Source organism: Equus quagga, chromosome 19 (assembly GCF_021613505.1).
Source record: "Equus quagga isolate Etosha38 chromosome 19, UCLA_HA_Equagga_1.0, whole genome shotgun sequence".
NCBI classification, from domain to species: Eukaryota; Metazoa; Chordata; class Mammalia; order Perissodactyla; family Equidae; genus Equus; species Equus quagga.
In genome coordinates, this window is record NC_060285.1 from 6074964 (window position 1) to 6092524 (window position 17561).

The 17561-nt window shown below is 52.3% G+C and overlaps 1 long non-coding RNA gene across 7 annotated transcripts; it reads left to right on the forward strand.

Moving 5' to 3' along the window:
* The first annotated feature begins 1364 nt into the window (after nt 1-1364).
* LOC124230410 (uncharacterized) lies at nt 1365-17098 on the forward strand. Of its 7 annotated transcripts, none has more exons than XR_006886171.1 (6): nt 1365-1551; nt 1711-1817; nt 7040-8415; nt 8813-8951; nt 10955-14013; nt 14681-17098. It is a non-coding gene; the product is annotated as an uncharacterized LOC124230410 (long non-coding RNA). The 7 variants fall into 7 exon arrangements; XR_006886169.1 differs by having other exon boundaries at nt 10955-14116; nt 14681-17097; XR_006886166.1 differs by lacking the exon at nt 14681-17098 and having other exon boundaries at nt 10955-11168; nt 13919-14419.
* The last annotated feature ends 463 nt before the right edge of the window (nt 17099-17561 follow it).

Below are 17561 nucleotides of genomic sequence, written 5' to 3' on the forward strand. Positions count from 1 at the left end.
GCCCAAGCAGCATGCCGCCCAGTGCGTCCTCAACAGTGTTTACTGAATGAAGGAAGGAAGGAAGGCAGGCTAAAGTGGTACCCTTTCCCCATGCCTGGCTAAACACAGAAACTCCTCCAAAGTTAACCACCTTCACAGACTGACACATTTTCTTAACTCATGACCCACATTTGAACGACAAGTTCATTTCTACTGTGCTCTAGCAGCTTAGGTGCTGTGTTAGATGGGTTCTCCCAGAAGCCGACCCAGAGAGCAGGATTTGAATGCAGCCGGGAGTGTTAGGCGGGGAGCGGGCAGGGGCCGCGGGAAGTCTGTGGGCAGGTTCTACTCCACCAGGTGGGCCTCAGTCCCGCTGTGTCCTCCAGGAGAAGCATCATGCCACAGGGAGGGGGCGGGAGGGAACTGAGGTGTTGGTCCTTCAACTCTCATCGGCCATTGGCCGAGGGCTGCTTCCAGGGCATCCCCGAGGTCTGCTTAGAGCTGGCTGAGCGGAGGGTGGCAGGAGCTTGCAGCTGGAAGCTTCCTTGGGTAGGGAGGGCCACGAGGAGATGGGCAGGGTCCCAACACGGGGTACCAGGCATCTCTACCAGACAGGGCTCCCCCTCAAGAAGCTCAGAGCCTGGGGGAGGGGACAGGAGTCAGACACTTACAAAGGGAATGGCCCCACAGCGGGGTGGGGTCAGTGCTGTGTCCAAGGGAAGCACAGGGGTTCGGGGGTCCACCGGGTGGGGAGCTGACCTCGCCGGGCATCTTGGAAGGCTTCCTGTATTCAGTCAGGAAGTTCACAAATATTTATGGACCATCTCCTTGGTTCCCGGTGCTGTTCTAGGAGCAGGGGATACAGCTGTGGGAATCACTGAAAAGGAACCACATGAGAACAAGCAAAGGCTACTTATTCGGAGCCGACTGGAGCAAGGGAGTGGGCCAGCATCACTTGCACCTGACAGAGACTCCAAGGCAGACGGAGGAGCGGGGAAGCCTCAGAGTGGAAAGAAGAGAAGGAAGGCTTCAGGGGTTGACAGACTCTCGCTCCTTAACCGAACTTTAGTCAGTCTCCCCTACGCCCTTGGACCTTGTCCTTGGGCCTTGTCATCAAGAGCAAGAATCCTGCTAAGTCAGTTTAGTGAGAACGCCCCACCCTTGATACCTGATGTCCTTGATATCTGATCAGATCCCTCATCCCCCACACTCCCCAGGGTGTCTCAGGCCCCAGGCCGGCCTCCTTTCAGCAAGAGTCCTGTTAGGTCAGCTTAGTAAGAATCGCCTGACCATCTTAGTCATCTTCCACCCACAGACGCCTCCACTCCAATCTCCTCCTTGGCTATAAATCCCTTTTCCTTGTTGTGGTCCCTACACCTGTCGGGATAGCCCTGGATAAAGTCTGTCTGGCCGTGTTAACAAGCATCATGAGTGGCCTTTTCTGTGACAGCATGCCCTGAGCAGGCGGAATAGCAGAGCTGAGGATGGAGGCGGTGCTCGTGACCATGGAGGGGCGGGCGGGGTGGGACGGGAGCTCAGCAGGGCAAAGGATCTGCTGGCAGAGGAGCACAGGTTGGTTGCAATTTTTCTAGATGTCAAAGAGAGCAAAGCAGGGGCAATCCCTGACTCAGAGCTTGGTTACCTGCTAGGGGGTGGGCCTGAGGCAGGTGTATCAGCGTTAGTCAAGATGGGTGGTGAGTTCTGGAGACCAAATTCTCCTTCTTTTAACAGAAACAGTAAAGCTGCCGTTCAGGAGGCTCAGAGCCCTGGGACCCATCACAGGATTGCTCTCCTGCCCCTCATTTTCTCCACGCCCCACCGGCCTCGGCGCAGTGTTGGTGAGTGCTCTGCTTTGTAAAGCACATCTCAGACGACGGGGCACCCCCACTTTCTCTGGCTGATTCCACAACATACTGTGACCTGGGCAAGTCACCCATCCTTGCTGAGCCTCAGTGTCCGCATCTGTAAAATGGGTGTATGCTTAGCACACAGTAGGTGCCTATTCATCTCGGTGCAGAGGCCTGGGTCTCCTCAAATCTGGAATTTGGTGGGAAAATGTTGGTGATGTCTGAACGTTCTGCATCTTATTAGGTATTTAAGATTTGTGTTAAAGGCACCGCCCCACCCCATTCCTGACACCCCAGTCCCACTGACGAGTGAATCCTCCTTGGCATCCATGGTATGCATGTTCCGCTCAGGAACTGGTGCAGGACATTCTGGGTGGGAAGAGGGAACATCCTCAATTCAACTCTTCTGGACATTTCCCTCTTCAGAAGGGTGTTGAAAGCCATAAACCCAGTGTGGGAGAGAGGACTGTGTGAAAAACAGGGGCCTCTTTCACCCAGCACTCTTTACACATATTTAGAGGAGGCACAGGTATTTTGGTTCCCACACACAGGAGCGTGGTCATCAAAGGGGGGTCCTGATGACTCACTGCACACGTGGGATTCTGAGCTGACTTTGGAGACTGGCCGAGGGCTGTCCCTGATGCTATGGCCCCAGTGTTGTGAGTCTGTGCACAGTGTCCTTGCCTGCAGAGGGTCTGGGACTTTCTTCAAACTCTTAAAGGGGTCTGTGATCCCAAGAGCTTGAAGACGCATTGCCCAGGTCTGTGCCTTGAGGCTGACACGAAGCAGGAGCTGTGCAACATGCAGGAGCAGAGAGAGGTTGCCCGTGTGGGGCCTGGGGCCTCCCCATCCCAGAGCCCGCTCCAGTGTCTCACAGAAGCGTTTCCAATGCCCACCGTCTGGCAGGACCCAGAGGTTGCCTGGGTTTTGCCCTGCAAGTCCGGGCCAGCCCCGTGCCCTCTCAGGGCCTCAGCCCCACCCCATGGGGACGTTCGGAGGCTGGGCACGGTGCGGGGTTGTCGGCCATGCTGGGGCATCCCCCTTGGGAGGTGCTGCTCATTGGTACAGGTGCACAGAAAGCCCACTGCCCATGGCAGGGCCCAGATGTCATCCAGGAGATGGAGGATCCAGAGCCCGAACCTGTGAAAGAAGGAAGGGAGGGGGTCAGCAGGACAGGTACCAACTCCAGGCCTGTCTCTGGGGCAGCCAACATACCGACCCCAGGACAGGGTGGGATGGGGACTGGACCGGGCATCGCTGGGGTGGGGGTGGGCCTGATCGGGACCCAGGCTTCCTCACCATAGGCCTCTGCCCTGGCCCTGCCCTGGCCAGACCTGCTCTGTGACTGGCAAGTCATATCCTTTCTGCCTTGGTCTCCCCCCTCTGTAAGTGGGGATAAGAAGACCAGAGCTGTGCACAGAGGACCCAGGGAGACGGGTGCCTGGAAGCCTAGAAGCCTGTCCAGTCTCTCCAAGCTCTGAGCCGCCTCGGGTGCACAAGCTTCCCTCGGCTCTGTCCTCTTGGTTTCGAGGGTCAGTCTTTTTTTTTTTTTTTTAATTGAGTTAATGTTAGGTTACAATCTTGTGAAATTTCAGTTGTACATTACTGTCTGTCATTCGTGTTGTAGGTGCACCACTTCACCGTTTGTGCCCACCCCCCACCCCACCTTTCCCCTGGTAGCCACTAATCTGTTCTCTTTGTCCACAGGTTTAAATTCTTCACATGAGTGGAGTCATACAAAGATTATCCTTCTCTAACTGGCTTATTTCACTTAACATAATTCCCTCTAGGTCCATCCATGTTATTGCAAATGGAATGATTTTGTTCTGTTTTGCAGCTGAGTAGTATTCCATTGTATATATGTACCACATCTTCTTTATCCATTCATCTGTTGATGGACACTTAGGTTGCTTCCATGTCTTGGCTATTGTAAATAATGCTGCAATGAACATTGGGGTGCATAGGACTTTTGGGATTGCTGACTTCAAGCTCTTTGGATAGATACCCAGTAGTGGAATGGCTGGATCATATGGTAGTTCTATTTTTAATTTTTTGAGGAATCTCCATACTGTTTTCCATAGTGGCTGCACCAGTTTGCATTCCCACCAGCAGTGTATGAGGGTTCCTTTTTCTCCACAACCTCTCCAACATTTGTTACTATTAGTTTTAGATATTTTTGTCATTCTCATGGGTGTAAGGTGATATCTTAGTGTAGTTTTGATTTGCATTTCCCTGATGATCAACGATGATGAACATCTTTTCATGTGCCTGTTGGCCACCCATATATCTTCTTTGGAGAAATGGCTGTTCATGTCTCCAGCCCATTTTTTGATCGGGTTGTTTGATTTTTTTGTTGTTGAGTTGTGAGAGTTCTTTATATATTATGGATATTAAGCCTTTGTCAGATACATGACTTGCAAATATTTTTTCCCAGTTAGTGGGTTGTTTTTTTGTTTCAATCCTGTTTTCATTTGCCTTGAAGAAGCTCTTTAATCTGATGAAGTCCCACTTGTTTATTCTTTCTATTGTTTCCCTTCTCTGAGAAGACATGGTGTCCGAAAAGATCCTTTTAATACTGATGTCAAAGAGTGTACTGCCTACGTTTTCTTCTAGAAGCCTTATGGTTTCAGGTCTCACCTTTAGGTCTTTGATCCATTTTGAGTTTATTTCGGTGAATGGTGAAAAAGAATGGTCAATTTTCATTCTTTTACATGTGGCTTTCCAGTTTTCCCAGCATCGAGGGTCAGTCTCACTTGTAAAGGAAGCGAATTCATCCTTAAAACAGTTGCTTCTTAAAAATGAAGGCTTAGGAGGAGGGAGCCATTGAATACGGAGCCGTGCGGGTAATTCTTGCAGTCTAGAGGATGTGTTTCACAGCGCATCATCGTAACCTGCCGGAGCACAATGTTCGTGGTGAACTCACCTCCATCTCCCGGGATCTGTCACGCGCAGTTCATGCCAGAAGTGACCTCCTCCATCAGACACTTGGGGCCCTGCAGCCGCAGCGGGGCGGAGGGCGTGGGGGTCATGAGTTCCGGCCTCAGGGTCCTGAGGGCACCACTGCCGGCAGCGCTGGGGGATGCTGAGTCTGCCGGTTCTCCTCGGCCTTTGTTAAGGGGGGGGTGCTCTTACCCCTGCTTCTGCCTCCTCCTCTCCCCGCAGTCCTCTTTCTTCAAGGGGGACCTGCTCTGTTCACTATAAATACCTACAGGTCACTTTCACCAGATGTGGGCCTTTTTTTTTAAGTAAAATTATGTGTGTTTGAATACCAACCCACATTTTGGAAACACAAATTCTAATCTTTTCAGTACAAGGTAAGCTGTTCCAGTTTTTTAAAATTGGATTTCAAGGCGGGGGAGGGGCAACAGAAGCGCTTGGGGTGCTCCCCCACAACACAGCTTCTGGGATCCCCGCCCCCACCTCCACCTGGGCCCTGCCCTGTCACCTGCCTGGCTGATGATCAGCACTAAGATGAGCCGCACAGACACAGGGAAGCAGATGGGGGCTGGGGACCATGCTCACAGGGATTCCTAGTGAAGGAAAAAGTGAGGGATAGCAGCCGCCCTGCCCTTGGGGCGAGGGAGGGGAGAGGCAGGAGGTGGGCTTGACCAAACACAGCGGGGACTGGGGGGGGGGAGGCAGGAGGCTGGGGTGGGGGCTGGATGTGGAGTCCTCCGAGGTCGGGAGGCTGGGCTCCTCCTGTTCGTCCATATGCATTTCTGGCCCCTTCCCCTCCAGCCCTGAGGGAAGCCATCCCGCAGAGAGGCGGTTCCAGGTGCAGGTGGGCCACCTCCTCGCCCTGCATGTCCTGTCCCCAGGCTGCTGCTCTGCATGCTGCTGCTGGGGGCTGCCCTTTCCCTGGCCCACCCTGCCGAGGGGCTCGCTGCCAGGGTCTGGGGAGGCAGGATCTGGTGCTACAGCTGCCGGGTGTCAAGGGCAGCGGGCTGTCCTGGTAAGCAAGGGCTGACAAAGGGGCTTGCAGCAGCAGGACCAGAGGTTGGTGAGGACGAGGCTGGGACCAGAATGAACGCTCCTCACGCATTCATCTATCAGAGTCACTGAATCCCCTTGGCCTGCCCCAGGGCCAGCGCTGGTTGCTGGGGACAGAGATGTGGACCAGCCCACCTGGGTCCCCTGCCTCCAGGGGGGCAAGCGGGGTAACTAAGACATGCATGTGCAAATCCACAAAAGTGTAACCTCCTCCGAGAAGCCCTCCCTGACCCCCTTCCCTCCTCCCTGACTGAGGTGGCTGTTGCCCCAGTGAAGAGGGAATCAGACTGCCTAGGTTCAAGCTCTGGCTCCGCCTCTTGCTGGCCATAGGCCCAGGTGAGTCACTCCACCGCTGAGCCCCAGTTTCCTCATCTGTAACAGAGGGGTAACAAGATTACATATGTCGTAGACTTATTGTGAGCGTTAAAGGAAATCCACAGGATGGCTCCTGGGAGGGAGGAATGCTTTCAGCAGCCACAGACTGGCTTTCAGGAGAGGCACAGTGAGCAGAAACGGCTGGCCCGCATTCTGGAAGAAAAGGTGGAGCTGGAAACAGAAGCCCCCAGGCTGACCCAGTGGGCAGCGAGCGGGTGTGAAGGACTAGGCCACCCAAGTCACCAGGACACAATAAATAGCTGCCCCCTCGTAAAGAGTATAAAGAGTACCAGTAACCCGAGACCTCTGGGGTAGAATTTCTGGCAGGATTCTGCCTCTATAAATAGCCTCGAGACAGGGCAGGCCTGCCCTGTTCCCCAGAGAGGCAGGCGGGCAGGAGCTGCAGGGGCGGTGGGTGCCAGGCTGGACAAAGGCCCAGGAGGCTGGGGAGCAGGGGGCATGGCTCGCTGCGGGCCCCTGGGGACATCTGATCCAGGCTGGGGCTGTGTCTGCATCTGGGTGACCTCAGGGCCAAGTGGCTGTCCGTGAGAATTCCCAGGTGAGTTTATTTCTTAAAAGCATGAATTAGAGCTGGGGACCATAGGAGGCAAACGGAGGCAACTTAGAGGGTTCCCACCCTCTGCCAAGAACTTGGGAGCACATAGGACATACAAGATAAGGGCCGTTCTTGGGAGGGCTTTTTTCCTCCCAAATTATTTCCCCAAATAATTGACTGGGGAAACAGGGGAGAAAGGGAGGCAGATCAGCCCAGACTTTCCCAGTCTTCCTCCGGCCAAGACCCCGGTGAGCAGACCCTGCCGGGACAGCGCCACCTTGTGTGTTTGCAGGTGGCTAGACGACAAGGGGCCCCAGCGCTTCCCTGGAGGGCTGGCCTGCGCCATCGTTGGGGGCTCCCCCAGCCACTTGCCCTTCTCCTTCAGGAATCTCAGGGCTTCCAGGGATCCCTAATACAGCTCCTCCAGGTCCTGCAGGTAAGTGACACCACGGGCAAGGTGGTTCCCCTCTCGGTGCCTGCTTCCCTCATCCTCACTAATGGGGACGAGAACAAATTCTGCCCTCTGGGGCTGTCCTGAGAATCCACACAGTGACAGTGATTCCCCAGGGCTCAGCAGCAGCCAGTCTGCTCCCCTGTCCCTGGGGATGTGCGGCAAGGTCTGGAGACAGTTTTGGTTGTACGACTTTGTGGGGAGGGTCCTACTGTTTGCATCTAGCGGGTGGAGATCAGAGATGCCACTCAACATCCTCCAGTGCACAGGACGGCCCCACAGCAAAGTCATCTGGCCCCAAATGTCAGTGGTGCTGAGGTTGGGAAATCCTGATCAAATTCGACCAATACTAGCCGTGACTGTCATCTTCCTTCTGAATCCCCGGGGACCTCCCGGCGGGGGCCCAGAACCAGCATTCAGGCCAGCACCGCTTGGTTTCTGAGGAGCTTTCCTCAAGTCCCCTCGGTCCTGTCTCACAGCATCCCTGCGAGGGAGGGCGTATTCTCCTCACTTTATTTTTTCACGATTTAAAAGAAAATGTTCAAACCCACAGAAAAGTTGAAAAGACAAGAACAGTGAACACCTGCAGCCCTTCATTGGGTTTACAGACTGTTAACTCTTGTTGATTTGCCTGTGTACTCTCTCTCTCCACACACACATAGTGGGGAACATATTATATTTATCTTTTACTAATAAAAATTTATGTTTTTACTAATCCATTTATTTTTCACTAATCCATTTGAAATTATAGTCAGCACACGCCACCCCCAAGGACTCAGCATGTATTTCCTGAGAATAAGGACATTCTCCACATTGCCACAACCCAGGGAAGTTTAACGTCAGTCCCACACCATCAACTGAGAGATGGTCCATGTTCAAATTTCTCTCATTGTCCCGAAACGTCTCATAGCTCTTGTCTCAAATGTTTTGCCTGCTGGGTTTTTTTTCCTTTCCCTTTTTGGAAGTGTGGGTCCATTGTCCGGCAGCAGGTTCCCTGTTCTGGATTTGTCTGATTGCTTCCCCATGACAGGATTCAGGTTAAAGGTCTTTGCTGAGAAGCCGCAGAGTGAACTTGAACTTTGCACCATATGGAGCGAGGAGGCTGCTGTTGGCCTGTCTCCAGGGTCATCAGAGATGCTCGGGGTGACCACCTGGTCCAGGCAGGACCGCGGGGCCCATCGATATTCAAGGCATCGTCTTCCCTTTGTATTTGGCGGGTAATCAATGGGGCGATCCTTGGAGACCCTGTCTCTGTCCCCCAACCATGTTTCACTCTGTGGTTCATCACCATCGATGACCCCTGTCCATGTCCATTATTTCATTGTGGGGTACATAGCAGTGGTTTAATCTTTTCTAACCCTGCTATTCCTTCTGTGTTTATTGGCCACCATTTTGTAAACAAGTGCTTTTCTTTCCCCTCTCTTCTTTATTTCTATCATTACACACCCACGCGATTTTAAAAAATCAACATGTCCCTCTCTGTTACCATCTATAGGCCATGCTGTTCCCCAGCTGATCCCTTTCAGTACAAATGGCCCCCCGTTCCCGTGAGTGTTGGCAGCCAAAAGGTCAGGTTACCACCTTCTCCAGCAAATGTTCTTTGCTATCTGACAGGGGCCGCCTCACCCAGGAAGTTACGCATCCCCACAGTGGGACAGCCAGTGGTCAGCGACTGACCGACAAAGGATACAAAAGATCAGCTGCCGTGGCAATTGTTCCAGGCTGATGATACTGTTCTGCATCTTGACAGAAGGTCAGAGAGTGCGGCCTGGGGAAGTCCCAACCCCATCAAAATGACAACACCCTACATGAGTTCTATGAAGGAGACTTAGCCAGCGGGGCTCAGACTGGACCCCGCCCTGGGGTGTTTATTCAGCTAAAAATATGAATTGGGCTCACATAGCGCCTGCCTGGTTCACTTTGGGAGTGGCGTCCACCTGCAGCCTGACACTTCCCAGACCAGAGCCAGTGTCTGCACTCACCTGAGCTCGGTGGCCAGGCCAGCTGGGCAGAGCCACGCTCACCTGTACATGTTGGGGGAAGAAGCAGCTGATCTCAAGGCTGATGTTCTGAAAGGAGAGGTGGTCTGGCAAGAAGATGTGGAAGAAGTTGGTAGATAGGATTTGGGGGCAGATGTCATTCTCACTGTAGGACGGGGACACGGTGGTGGTGGTCGCTGCCTTGCTCTCGGGCACGTTGTCTGTCAGCCCACTGTCCATAGAGTGTGGGAGTAAGGAACCAGCCCAGGGAAATTGGAGATGGGCTTGTGTGCTCTGAAGGCCCTTGGAAGCCCTGGATTGCTGCCTGCGGGCGTCACTAAGGGACGTCAATAAGACACATCAATGACGCCGGAGGCAGACTGGGATGCCAGGGTGATTTTCGAGCTGGACACCCTGGTGAGGGAGGTGGCCATCTCACTAGAGAGAGCGGCTTGTGAGTGTTGGCTGGGCCGTGTCGTTCAGGATGTCTCTAAGGACCACACTGATTTAAAGGAAGGGCGGGGTTCCCCAAAGCTTGTCCTCTGAGCAAATCTCCCAAGGTCCACAAGGATCCTAAAAAGAGAGCCTGGGGAGAGACGGGCCCAAATGCTGCTCAGGGTTTCCATGACGACTCACTTTCCTTTTTCAAAATATTTTAATTGTCGAAGCCATAGAATCAGGAGGGAAACTTTCAAAAACTGAGGGTAAATCAGCAACGATGTTGCACCTTTGCCCCTGACTTTAAAGCTCAGCCTGGCCTCAAAGGTTTGTGGCTGGGGGCAAGTGCCCTGCCTCAGTTTCCCCTCCTGTAAAATGGGGATGACAGCGCCCACCACTCAGGACTCTCACGAGGGTCGAAGATCGCACGTGACACAGGAGCTGCAGGCATGGTCTGCTCTCAGCTTTCGGGGTACGCAGAGGAGCTGAGTCCATGCCTCCTCCGTTGCCTGCTTTCCCCCGACTCAGCAGCACCCCCACAGCCCTGCCACTATCTGGTCCTCACTATTATCAGTGTTGGTTGAATTGTCGATGCATCTTCTGTGGTCTCTTTGCTGGTCAGCTTCTCCATCAACCAACGGTCTAGCTGCTCTTATGTCTCACACATTTTGGAAAACACAGCACCCACTTTGTTACGTCTACTTAGCCATGTGTCTTGGATATTATTCTGGGCTATTTCTTACTTATTTTCCAAGGGCTTGTAGGGGGGACCTAATCACACATCGGGGCCCGCCTGTCGCCCCGTGGTCTCAGAATCACGTCCATGGCGTATTGTAGACGGAGAAGGAAGGGTGAGGAGCGGCAGGAGAGCAGACGTGGATGCATGTACATGCTCGTGCTTGGGCAGAGTCTCCACATGGATGCGAAGGCTCAGGCCCCAGCAGGTGTCCCCGGGACAGCTGGCAGCTGGGGCACGGGGAGGGTGACCTCTTAAACGTTGCAGCCCTCTTTGCACGTTTCTTTTATTTCTTTAACTCTAAGCCTGTGCTGCTGTTTCAGTGGAGAGCTCCTAGCTCCGGCCTCACAGCCACCCTCTCCACGCCGCCTCCTCCTGCTGAAGGGCTGGAGGGAAAATGCTTCCACGGAGCCCCTGCCCGGCAGAGCCAGTCCCTCAACCTCTCTGTAAAATGGGGGAGGTTGCAACAATAGTACCCATGTCAGAGGGCTAAATGGTGGAGGGATTAAATGAGAAAATGCGTGGAAAGTGTTTTGCACATGGAGGGCACTCAGTCTACGCAAGCTATTTTTATCTGACCTTAAATTCCCCTTCTGTGAACAGAGCATTTTGAAGCCCGATGCCTCCATAGGGACATTTGGAGACAGAAAAGCAGGAGTGGAAGAGAAAGCCGAGCGCAGCGGAGGGATGCTACATAAAGGCAACGGTGACCATGGACAGAGGGCTCCCTCCCGTGCCAGGCACGATCTGTCACCTGGAGCTTCTCACCTAGTTTTGCAATAACCACATGGGGTGTGGTGTCACGTCCACTTCACAGGTGAGGAATCAAGCATCTTACCCAAGACCTGACAGGTAACAAGTGGCAGAGGTAGAACGCCCTGAGGCTGGCAACTTCCTTGCGCTACCATAGAAAGAGGGTCCCTATTTATTTCCCCTGGATGTCCCCAAACAAAGGCGTGACATTCCAAGAGAGCCACTCCCCTCTTCTGGCCAAGAGCCATGGCTGCGAACCACTGAGGAGTGGAAGGGAGTCCCTGGCACCACCCTTTGCCCCCTCCCATGCCCACCTCTCCCTCCCCACCCCATCCAGCAGGCCCCGGCCTTGCCCTGGGTCAGGCTCCTCCTCTTGCTGAGGGTCTCCCTGCTCAGAGCATCGTGCCTGCCTCCCCATCACCTCACAGCACAGTCTGGCCAAAGCAGAACAAGCTGGGGGCGGGGGGCCGTCTCTCCTCCCCGCACCTGCAGACTTGGAGGACGAGGCCCCATCGTACTCATTTTGTACAATGGCAGCTCTCACTTCAACAGGCAAAGGGCGGTTTTGAGGAATGTGTCATGGTTCCGTAGAGGTTGAGCTCAGGGGAGCTGGGTGAAGGGTCCGTGAAAACTCTCTACTGTCTTTGCCACTTTTATTTAAATCTGAAGTTATTCAAAATTAAAAGTTTATGAAAAGAAAGAAAAAGGCAGAATTCAGTGAAGACTGAAGCAGCCCAGGGAGCCGCAGCCCACGGAGGACGGGCTCCAGCCACATGGATGTTGCCCGACCAGCTTTCCCAAGGCTCCGGAGTGGGACGGAGCGGAGCGGCAGAGGAAGAGCCCAAGAAACGCAGTGTCCAACCCAGGCAGGGACTCCAGCCAGATTCATGGGGTGGAAAATGGGATATTTGCTAGCGCACGAGACACGTTTGGACAGAACTTATTACAGAAACTTTCACACATGGGCCAAGTAGAGAGCTGGGTATCATGGGCCTCATGCACCTGTGAGCAGCACCTGTGAGGCCCGCATGTGTCCTGAGGGGGCTGCTTCTGGGAGCAGGTTAGGGGAATGGGGGTCTGTTAATAGAAGCAACACCACTTCACCCTTCTCATTAGACCTTTTAAACCATGGCGAGGAGGTGGGGCAGGAAATCCCCTTGCTCTCGCCAGCCCCTTGCTGTGTGAGGTGGGGCACGCTGCTCTCTGGGTCTCACCTGCCTCAGCTGGAAATGAGGGGCTTGACCTAGATGCTTTCCAGACCCCAAAGACATGTCCAAAGCTGAATTCGTTACTGGCCCCTACACCTGCTCTGGCTCCCAGGTCCCCATCTCAGCCAATGGCACCGCTATCCACCCAGTTACTCAGACCAGGAACCTGGGTGTCATTCAGACTGTTCCCCGCTTTTCACCCCTAGTCTCCTCAGTCACACAAAGATTCTGCCCTTTCTGCCTCCTAAATGTTTTCCACCGTGGCCATCTTAATCCCTGCCCCATCCTTGTCATCATCATCTCTTCTGCCTACTGCACTGGTCCCAGCCTCCCATTGCATCCTTATTCTTCTTCCATGCTGGAGCCATGTCCAGTGGAGATCACACTTACATTTACATTAAGATGCGGACCTTGATGCCCAAACTTCCATCTGCTCAGTGTGAAGGAAGGTCTATTTCCCCAAATGTTTCTGAGATTCTCTGTGAGCATTTACACCCCTGAAAGCCAGTCTCCTTGACAACTCTGTGAGGGACAAATTTGACTATGCACCTGCTGGTCTCGCTGGGTTGAGTGTTGTGGCTGCTATGGGTGACCGAGTGGGGGTCCACACCGCCTGGACAGTAGCTCCCTTGGGGCGCCTCCGCTGTCTGTGTCCCCACTCTTGTCACTTCTGTCCTCATGGAGCTCTGATGGCTGATCAGGCCCGCTGAATAGCAAGAGCGAGCATGTTCCTCTGCTCCCGGGGCCCCACAGCCAAGCCGCCTGGGCCCTGAGTGATACGCCCCTTTAATTCACCCCCTCCATTCTCCAGGGCTGCCTGCCTGGATGCCAGGTCCCCTCAGACGACTTTCCAGGGGCCTGGGGAGGACGTTTCCAGGGGCCTCCTTTACTCACCTACCATGTGACCTCTATTAGGGGTGCCTATGTCTCTGTGGGCAACAAAACACGGAATGCCAGGGCCCTCCCAGCCGTTCGGTCCAGCAGTGGTGGGGTGGGCAGGGCTGGCAGGGGCGATGTCTTGCTCCTGGCTGGCAGCCCTGCGCTCAGGCTTCCACACAGACACCACATGGAGGAAACACGCCCAGCGGCGCCCGCGCCTGCCCTCCTCCCGCCTCTCACCACAGCTCCTCCAGAGACAGGATGGGCAGCCACATCCCTGCGGGCATGCACCTGGGCAGGGGCAGGGCACAGAGGCAGCGCCAGCGAGAACCTGTCCTTACCGGATCTGCTTGCTTGCAGATGCCAGGGTTCCTCTGTCATGCTGGGCTGAACACCTGGGAGGGGGATCTGCTCCTGACGCCCCAGGCGTGGGATGGGCAAAGGCAGGCATCACTCACATTTGTGGGAGGGAGGCTGGGCTGGCCTCTGTTCCCAGTGTCCACACGGGCAGGCTGACCTTCACTCCCGGCTCCTTGTACCCAAGGGAAGCAGGCTGTTCCACCTCCTCCTGTGAAAATGACCCATCCAGGTAGCAGGTCAAGCATTTAGTCCACAAACTTTCACGAAGCCCCAATTCCTCCAGGCACAGGTGGAGGCATGGGACCCACTCCAGTAAACAGCAGGCTTGTTACACCACTTCACCAAGCTTTTATTTCATTTTTATAAGCTTTTAGAATAGAGCGGGGAGAAAGGCAAACCAGTGGAGGAGAACGACATTGAGAACGGCCTGCGGATGGCGGCTGGGCAGCGCCGGGTCTGAAGGTCAGGCTTCCCAACTTGAACAAGCTGAGAAGCCAGTGGGGTCACATCTGCTCCTTTGTGGCCCATATTATTAAAGCAGGACGAGATGGGATGACCACACCAGGTAACACGGTCCAAGTCTCAGGTAGCAGCCAGACGTGCCGGAACTCTCTACCCTGTCCGGCACCTGTGCTCCACTCCTCCAACAGCAAGAGGACACAAGGCTTAAAGCGTCTCATAGCTCAGAAACCACTTCCCCCACTTTTGTCTTCTTCTTCTTTTTGGTGGTGTCCCTGAGCCCATCTCTCAGCTCATGCCCACTCTCTGGCACAGCCTTGGTCTTCTTATTCTTGTTCTGGTTCTTCTTTTTTTTTTTTTTTTTTTTTTTTATTTTTTGCTGAGGAAGATTCTCCCTGAGCTAACATCTGTGCCCATCTTCCCCTATTTTGCATGTGGGTTACCGACACAGCACAGCCACTGATGAGTAGTGTAGGTCCAGGCCCAGGAACCGAACCTGGGCTGCCGAAGTGGAGTGCACCAAACTCAGCCAGCAGGCCCCAGGCCCAGCCCCCTCTTCTTCTCCTTCTTAACTGGGGAGCCACTAGAGAGGCCTCCTCACGTTCACCCCCACTCCCTCACTTCCACTTTGGGGCATTTACTGTTTCAGCAACCACCTCTCTCTCTGCAGAATCGCTGAGAGAGGAGACGTGGCAGCAGGTCAGGTTCTCTGAGCGGCTCTCCAAGGAGGTACCACCGTCTCCTCAGTTCATCTGTGCTCTCCGGCAAGTCCAAAGTCACCCTCAGAACACCGAGGCTGGACACAACTCCCCCGTGCGCCTGCGGGGCCACACCTTCTCAAGTCCCACGAGCCCGATCAGGAGGGGATACTGTCTGCTTTGTCCTTTTTGTTGCAATACAATCTCACAGTCTCAGGGAAGATGCAAGAATTGCGCAAAAAAAGAACTCTCATGTCCCCTTCCCCAGATTCTCCCATCAATAACATTTGCTTTCTCTCTCTCTCTAAACACAGATAAATAAAGATGCAAGATAGAAAAAGAGAGAGAGGTTTTTTCCCCTGCGCCGTCGTAGATTAGGTCGCGGAAACCACACCTCTTCACTAAATATCTTTGCTTGATATCTCAGAGTATTTCCTAAGAACAAGGACTTTGTCTTATGTAATCACAGCACAATTTTCAATATCTGGAAATGTAACGTGAACATGGGACTACTACGGAACTCCCAGTTCACACTTACATTTTGCCAATTGTCCCCCCAGGCCGGGGTCAAATCCAGGACCACGTTTTGCACTTACCTGCCATGTCACTTTAGTCTCCTTTCACCTGCCTTTCTTTGTCTTTCATGATTCTAAGTTTTTTGGTAAGAGAACAGGCAGGTTATTCAGAATGTCCCATAATCTGCATTTATTTTACGGGTCCTCAGAATTACATTCGAGTTATGCATTTTTGTCAAGGATACTACAGAAGGGATGTATATTTGTTTCTTGTTGCTGCTGTAACAAATGACTGCAAACTTACCGGCTTAGAAAAACACGAATTTCTTATTTTACAGTTTGGGAGGTCAGCCGTCTGACATGGGTCTCACCGGTTAAAGTCAAAGTGTGACAGGGCTGCGTTCGTTCTGGAGGCTGTAGGGAGAATCCATTTCCTTGTCTTTCGGAGGTGCCCACATACCTTGGCTGGTGGCCCCTTCCTCCATCTTCAAAGTCAGCATTGCAGCATCTTAGAATCTCTGACTCTTCTGCTAACCTCTTCTATCTTTTAAGGATCCTTCTTTTACATTGGGCCCACCCAGATAATCCAGAATAATCTCCCTGTCTGAAGATCCTTAATTTAATCTCATCCGCAAAGACGTGAGATAACATCTTCACAGGTTCTGAGTATCGGGGTGTGGACGTCTCTGGAGGGTCACTATTCATCACGTGATGTTTGTCATTCTTAGGGATCACTTCAGGAGGCCTGTGATGTCAGTCTGTCCCCGTTATTGGTGACGGTAACTTTGATATTTGGTTCTGGCTGTATTTGCAGGATTAATCCACTGTAATCTATTTTTACTTTTGTAAAAGTATTTTTACTTTTGTAATTTGTAATTTTACAGTAAACGTGAGGAAGGAACTTTGAAACTGTGTAAATATCCTGTTCCTGGTCTCTACCAGATCGAGCCTCCACTGATGGCTCCTGCCTGAATCGATTATTGCTGAGAATCTTGCAAAATGATTCTGCATTTCCACATTACTTTCTACAGTTATTACTTAGCATTTTATGTAAGGGAGAGCTTTGTCTCCTCCACTGCTTTATTCATTTCTTTCATTGATGGACTCAAGGATTCCTTATTCCATGAACATTCTGTTATTAACGTTATTTATTTTGATGTTCAAATTGTCCCAGATTTAGCCAGTGAAACCCCCTTCAAGCTGACTCCTGCATGCTTTTAACAAGCCCCTGTCGTTTTTTGAAGACTTCCTTGTTTTCTGGCATAAGATGTTACAGGCTCACCTTGTTCTTGTCCTGCCCAGCCCTAGCAATCACTCATTTCCCCAAAGGGCTCTTTCCTTTTTGTGTAAAATGGTACTTAGAAACCAAGATCTGGGTGCTGGCTGTGCTCATTGTTTTTGGAGTATTTTTGCTTCTAGCCCTTTTCAGAGGACAGATCCGAAAAGTATAAATAAAAATATGTAAGAATAGTAGACACACATATCTATACCTATTTCTCCAGCTATCTATGTATCAATCAAAAACCATGAGTTCACGCTGATACCTTCAATTCTAGCTCTGGGTCCACTCTAGCCTTCTGTCTTTCCATATTTGTAACTTGTTTCTCTGAGAGTGACAAACCCAACTCCCATCATCCTCAGTCTATTTTCTTCTGGCTCATTCCTACAAATCACAGAAAATAGTTTCAGAATTGCCATCCCACACCACTGCCAAAAGCGGAGGTCAATATTTATCTGCAGTCCTGCTGTTCGTAGCCTGGAGGATATACAGCCAAAGTCTTGTGTTCCAAAGCCCCCCCTCACTATGGTTATGTCATTAATTTGAAATACAGTTCGGTTCATTTGTTTCTGCTTATGTTCCACTATAAGTTTTTTTCCTCTAATGTTTGATGATTTTTTTTTAAGTGTATAAAGGATTAAATTGGTTCCAAAGCCAGATCTATGCATCAAGTTAAACTCAAAGAAGTACAGCTCCCTGGCCCCTCCACTGGTACCCACCCGCACCTGGTAACTGCCGTCTTATCCTCTTTGCATCTCTCTTTTTTTTTTTTTTTCAAAAAGAGAAAGAAAAAAAAAAGCAGACACATGAATATTTTCTTATTTCCTCCTATTTCTTATGCAAAAGGTAGCACCCTACATACACGGTCTTGCATTTTGCATCTGTCACTTAACCACAAATTTGGAAAACGCACCATGTCAGCTCACAGAGTGCGTCCTCATTCTACGATCTCTGAGGTACATCCTCTCCTGGGCATCTCTGTGACCTCTGTCACAGCCCAGATGCCCATTCACCCTGTCCAGCCCCATCTCCGGCCCCATCTCCGGCCCCATCTCTCCC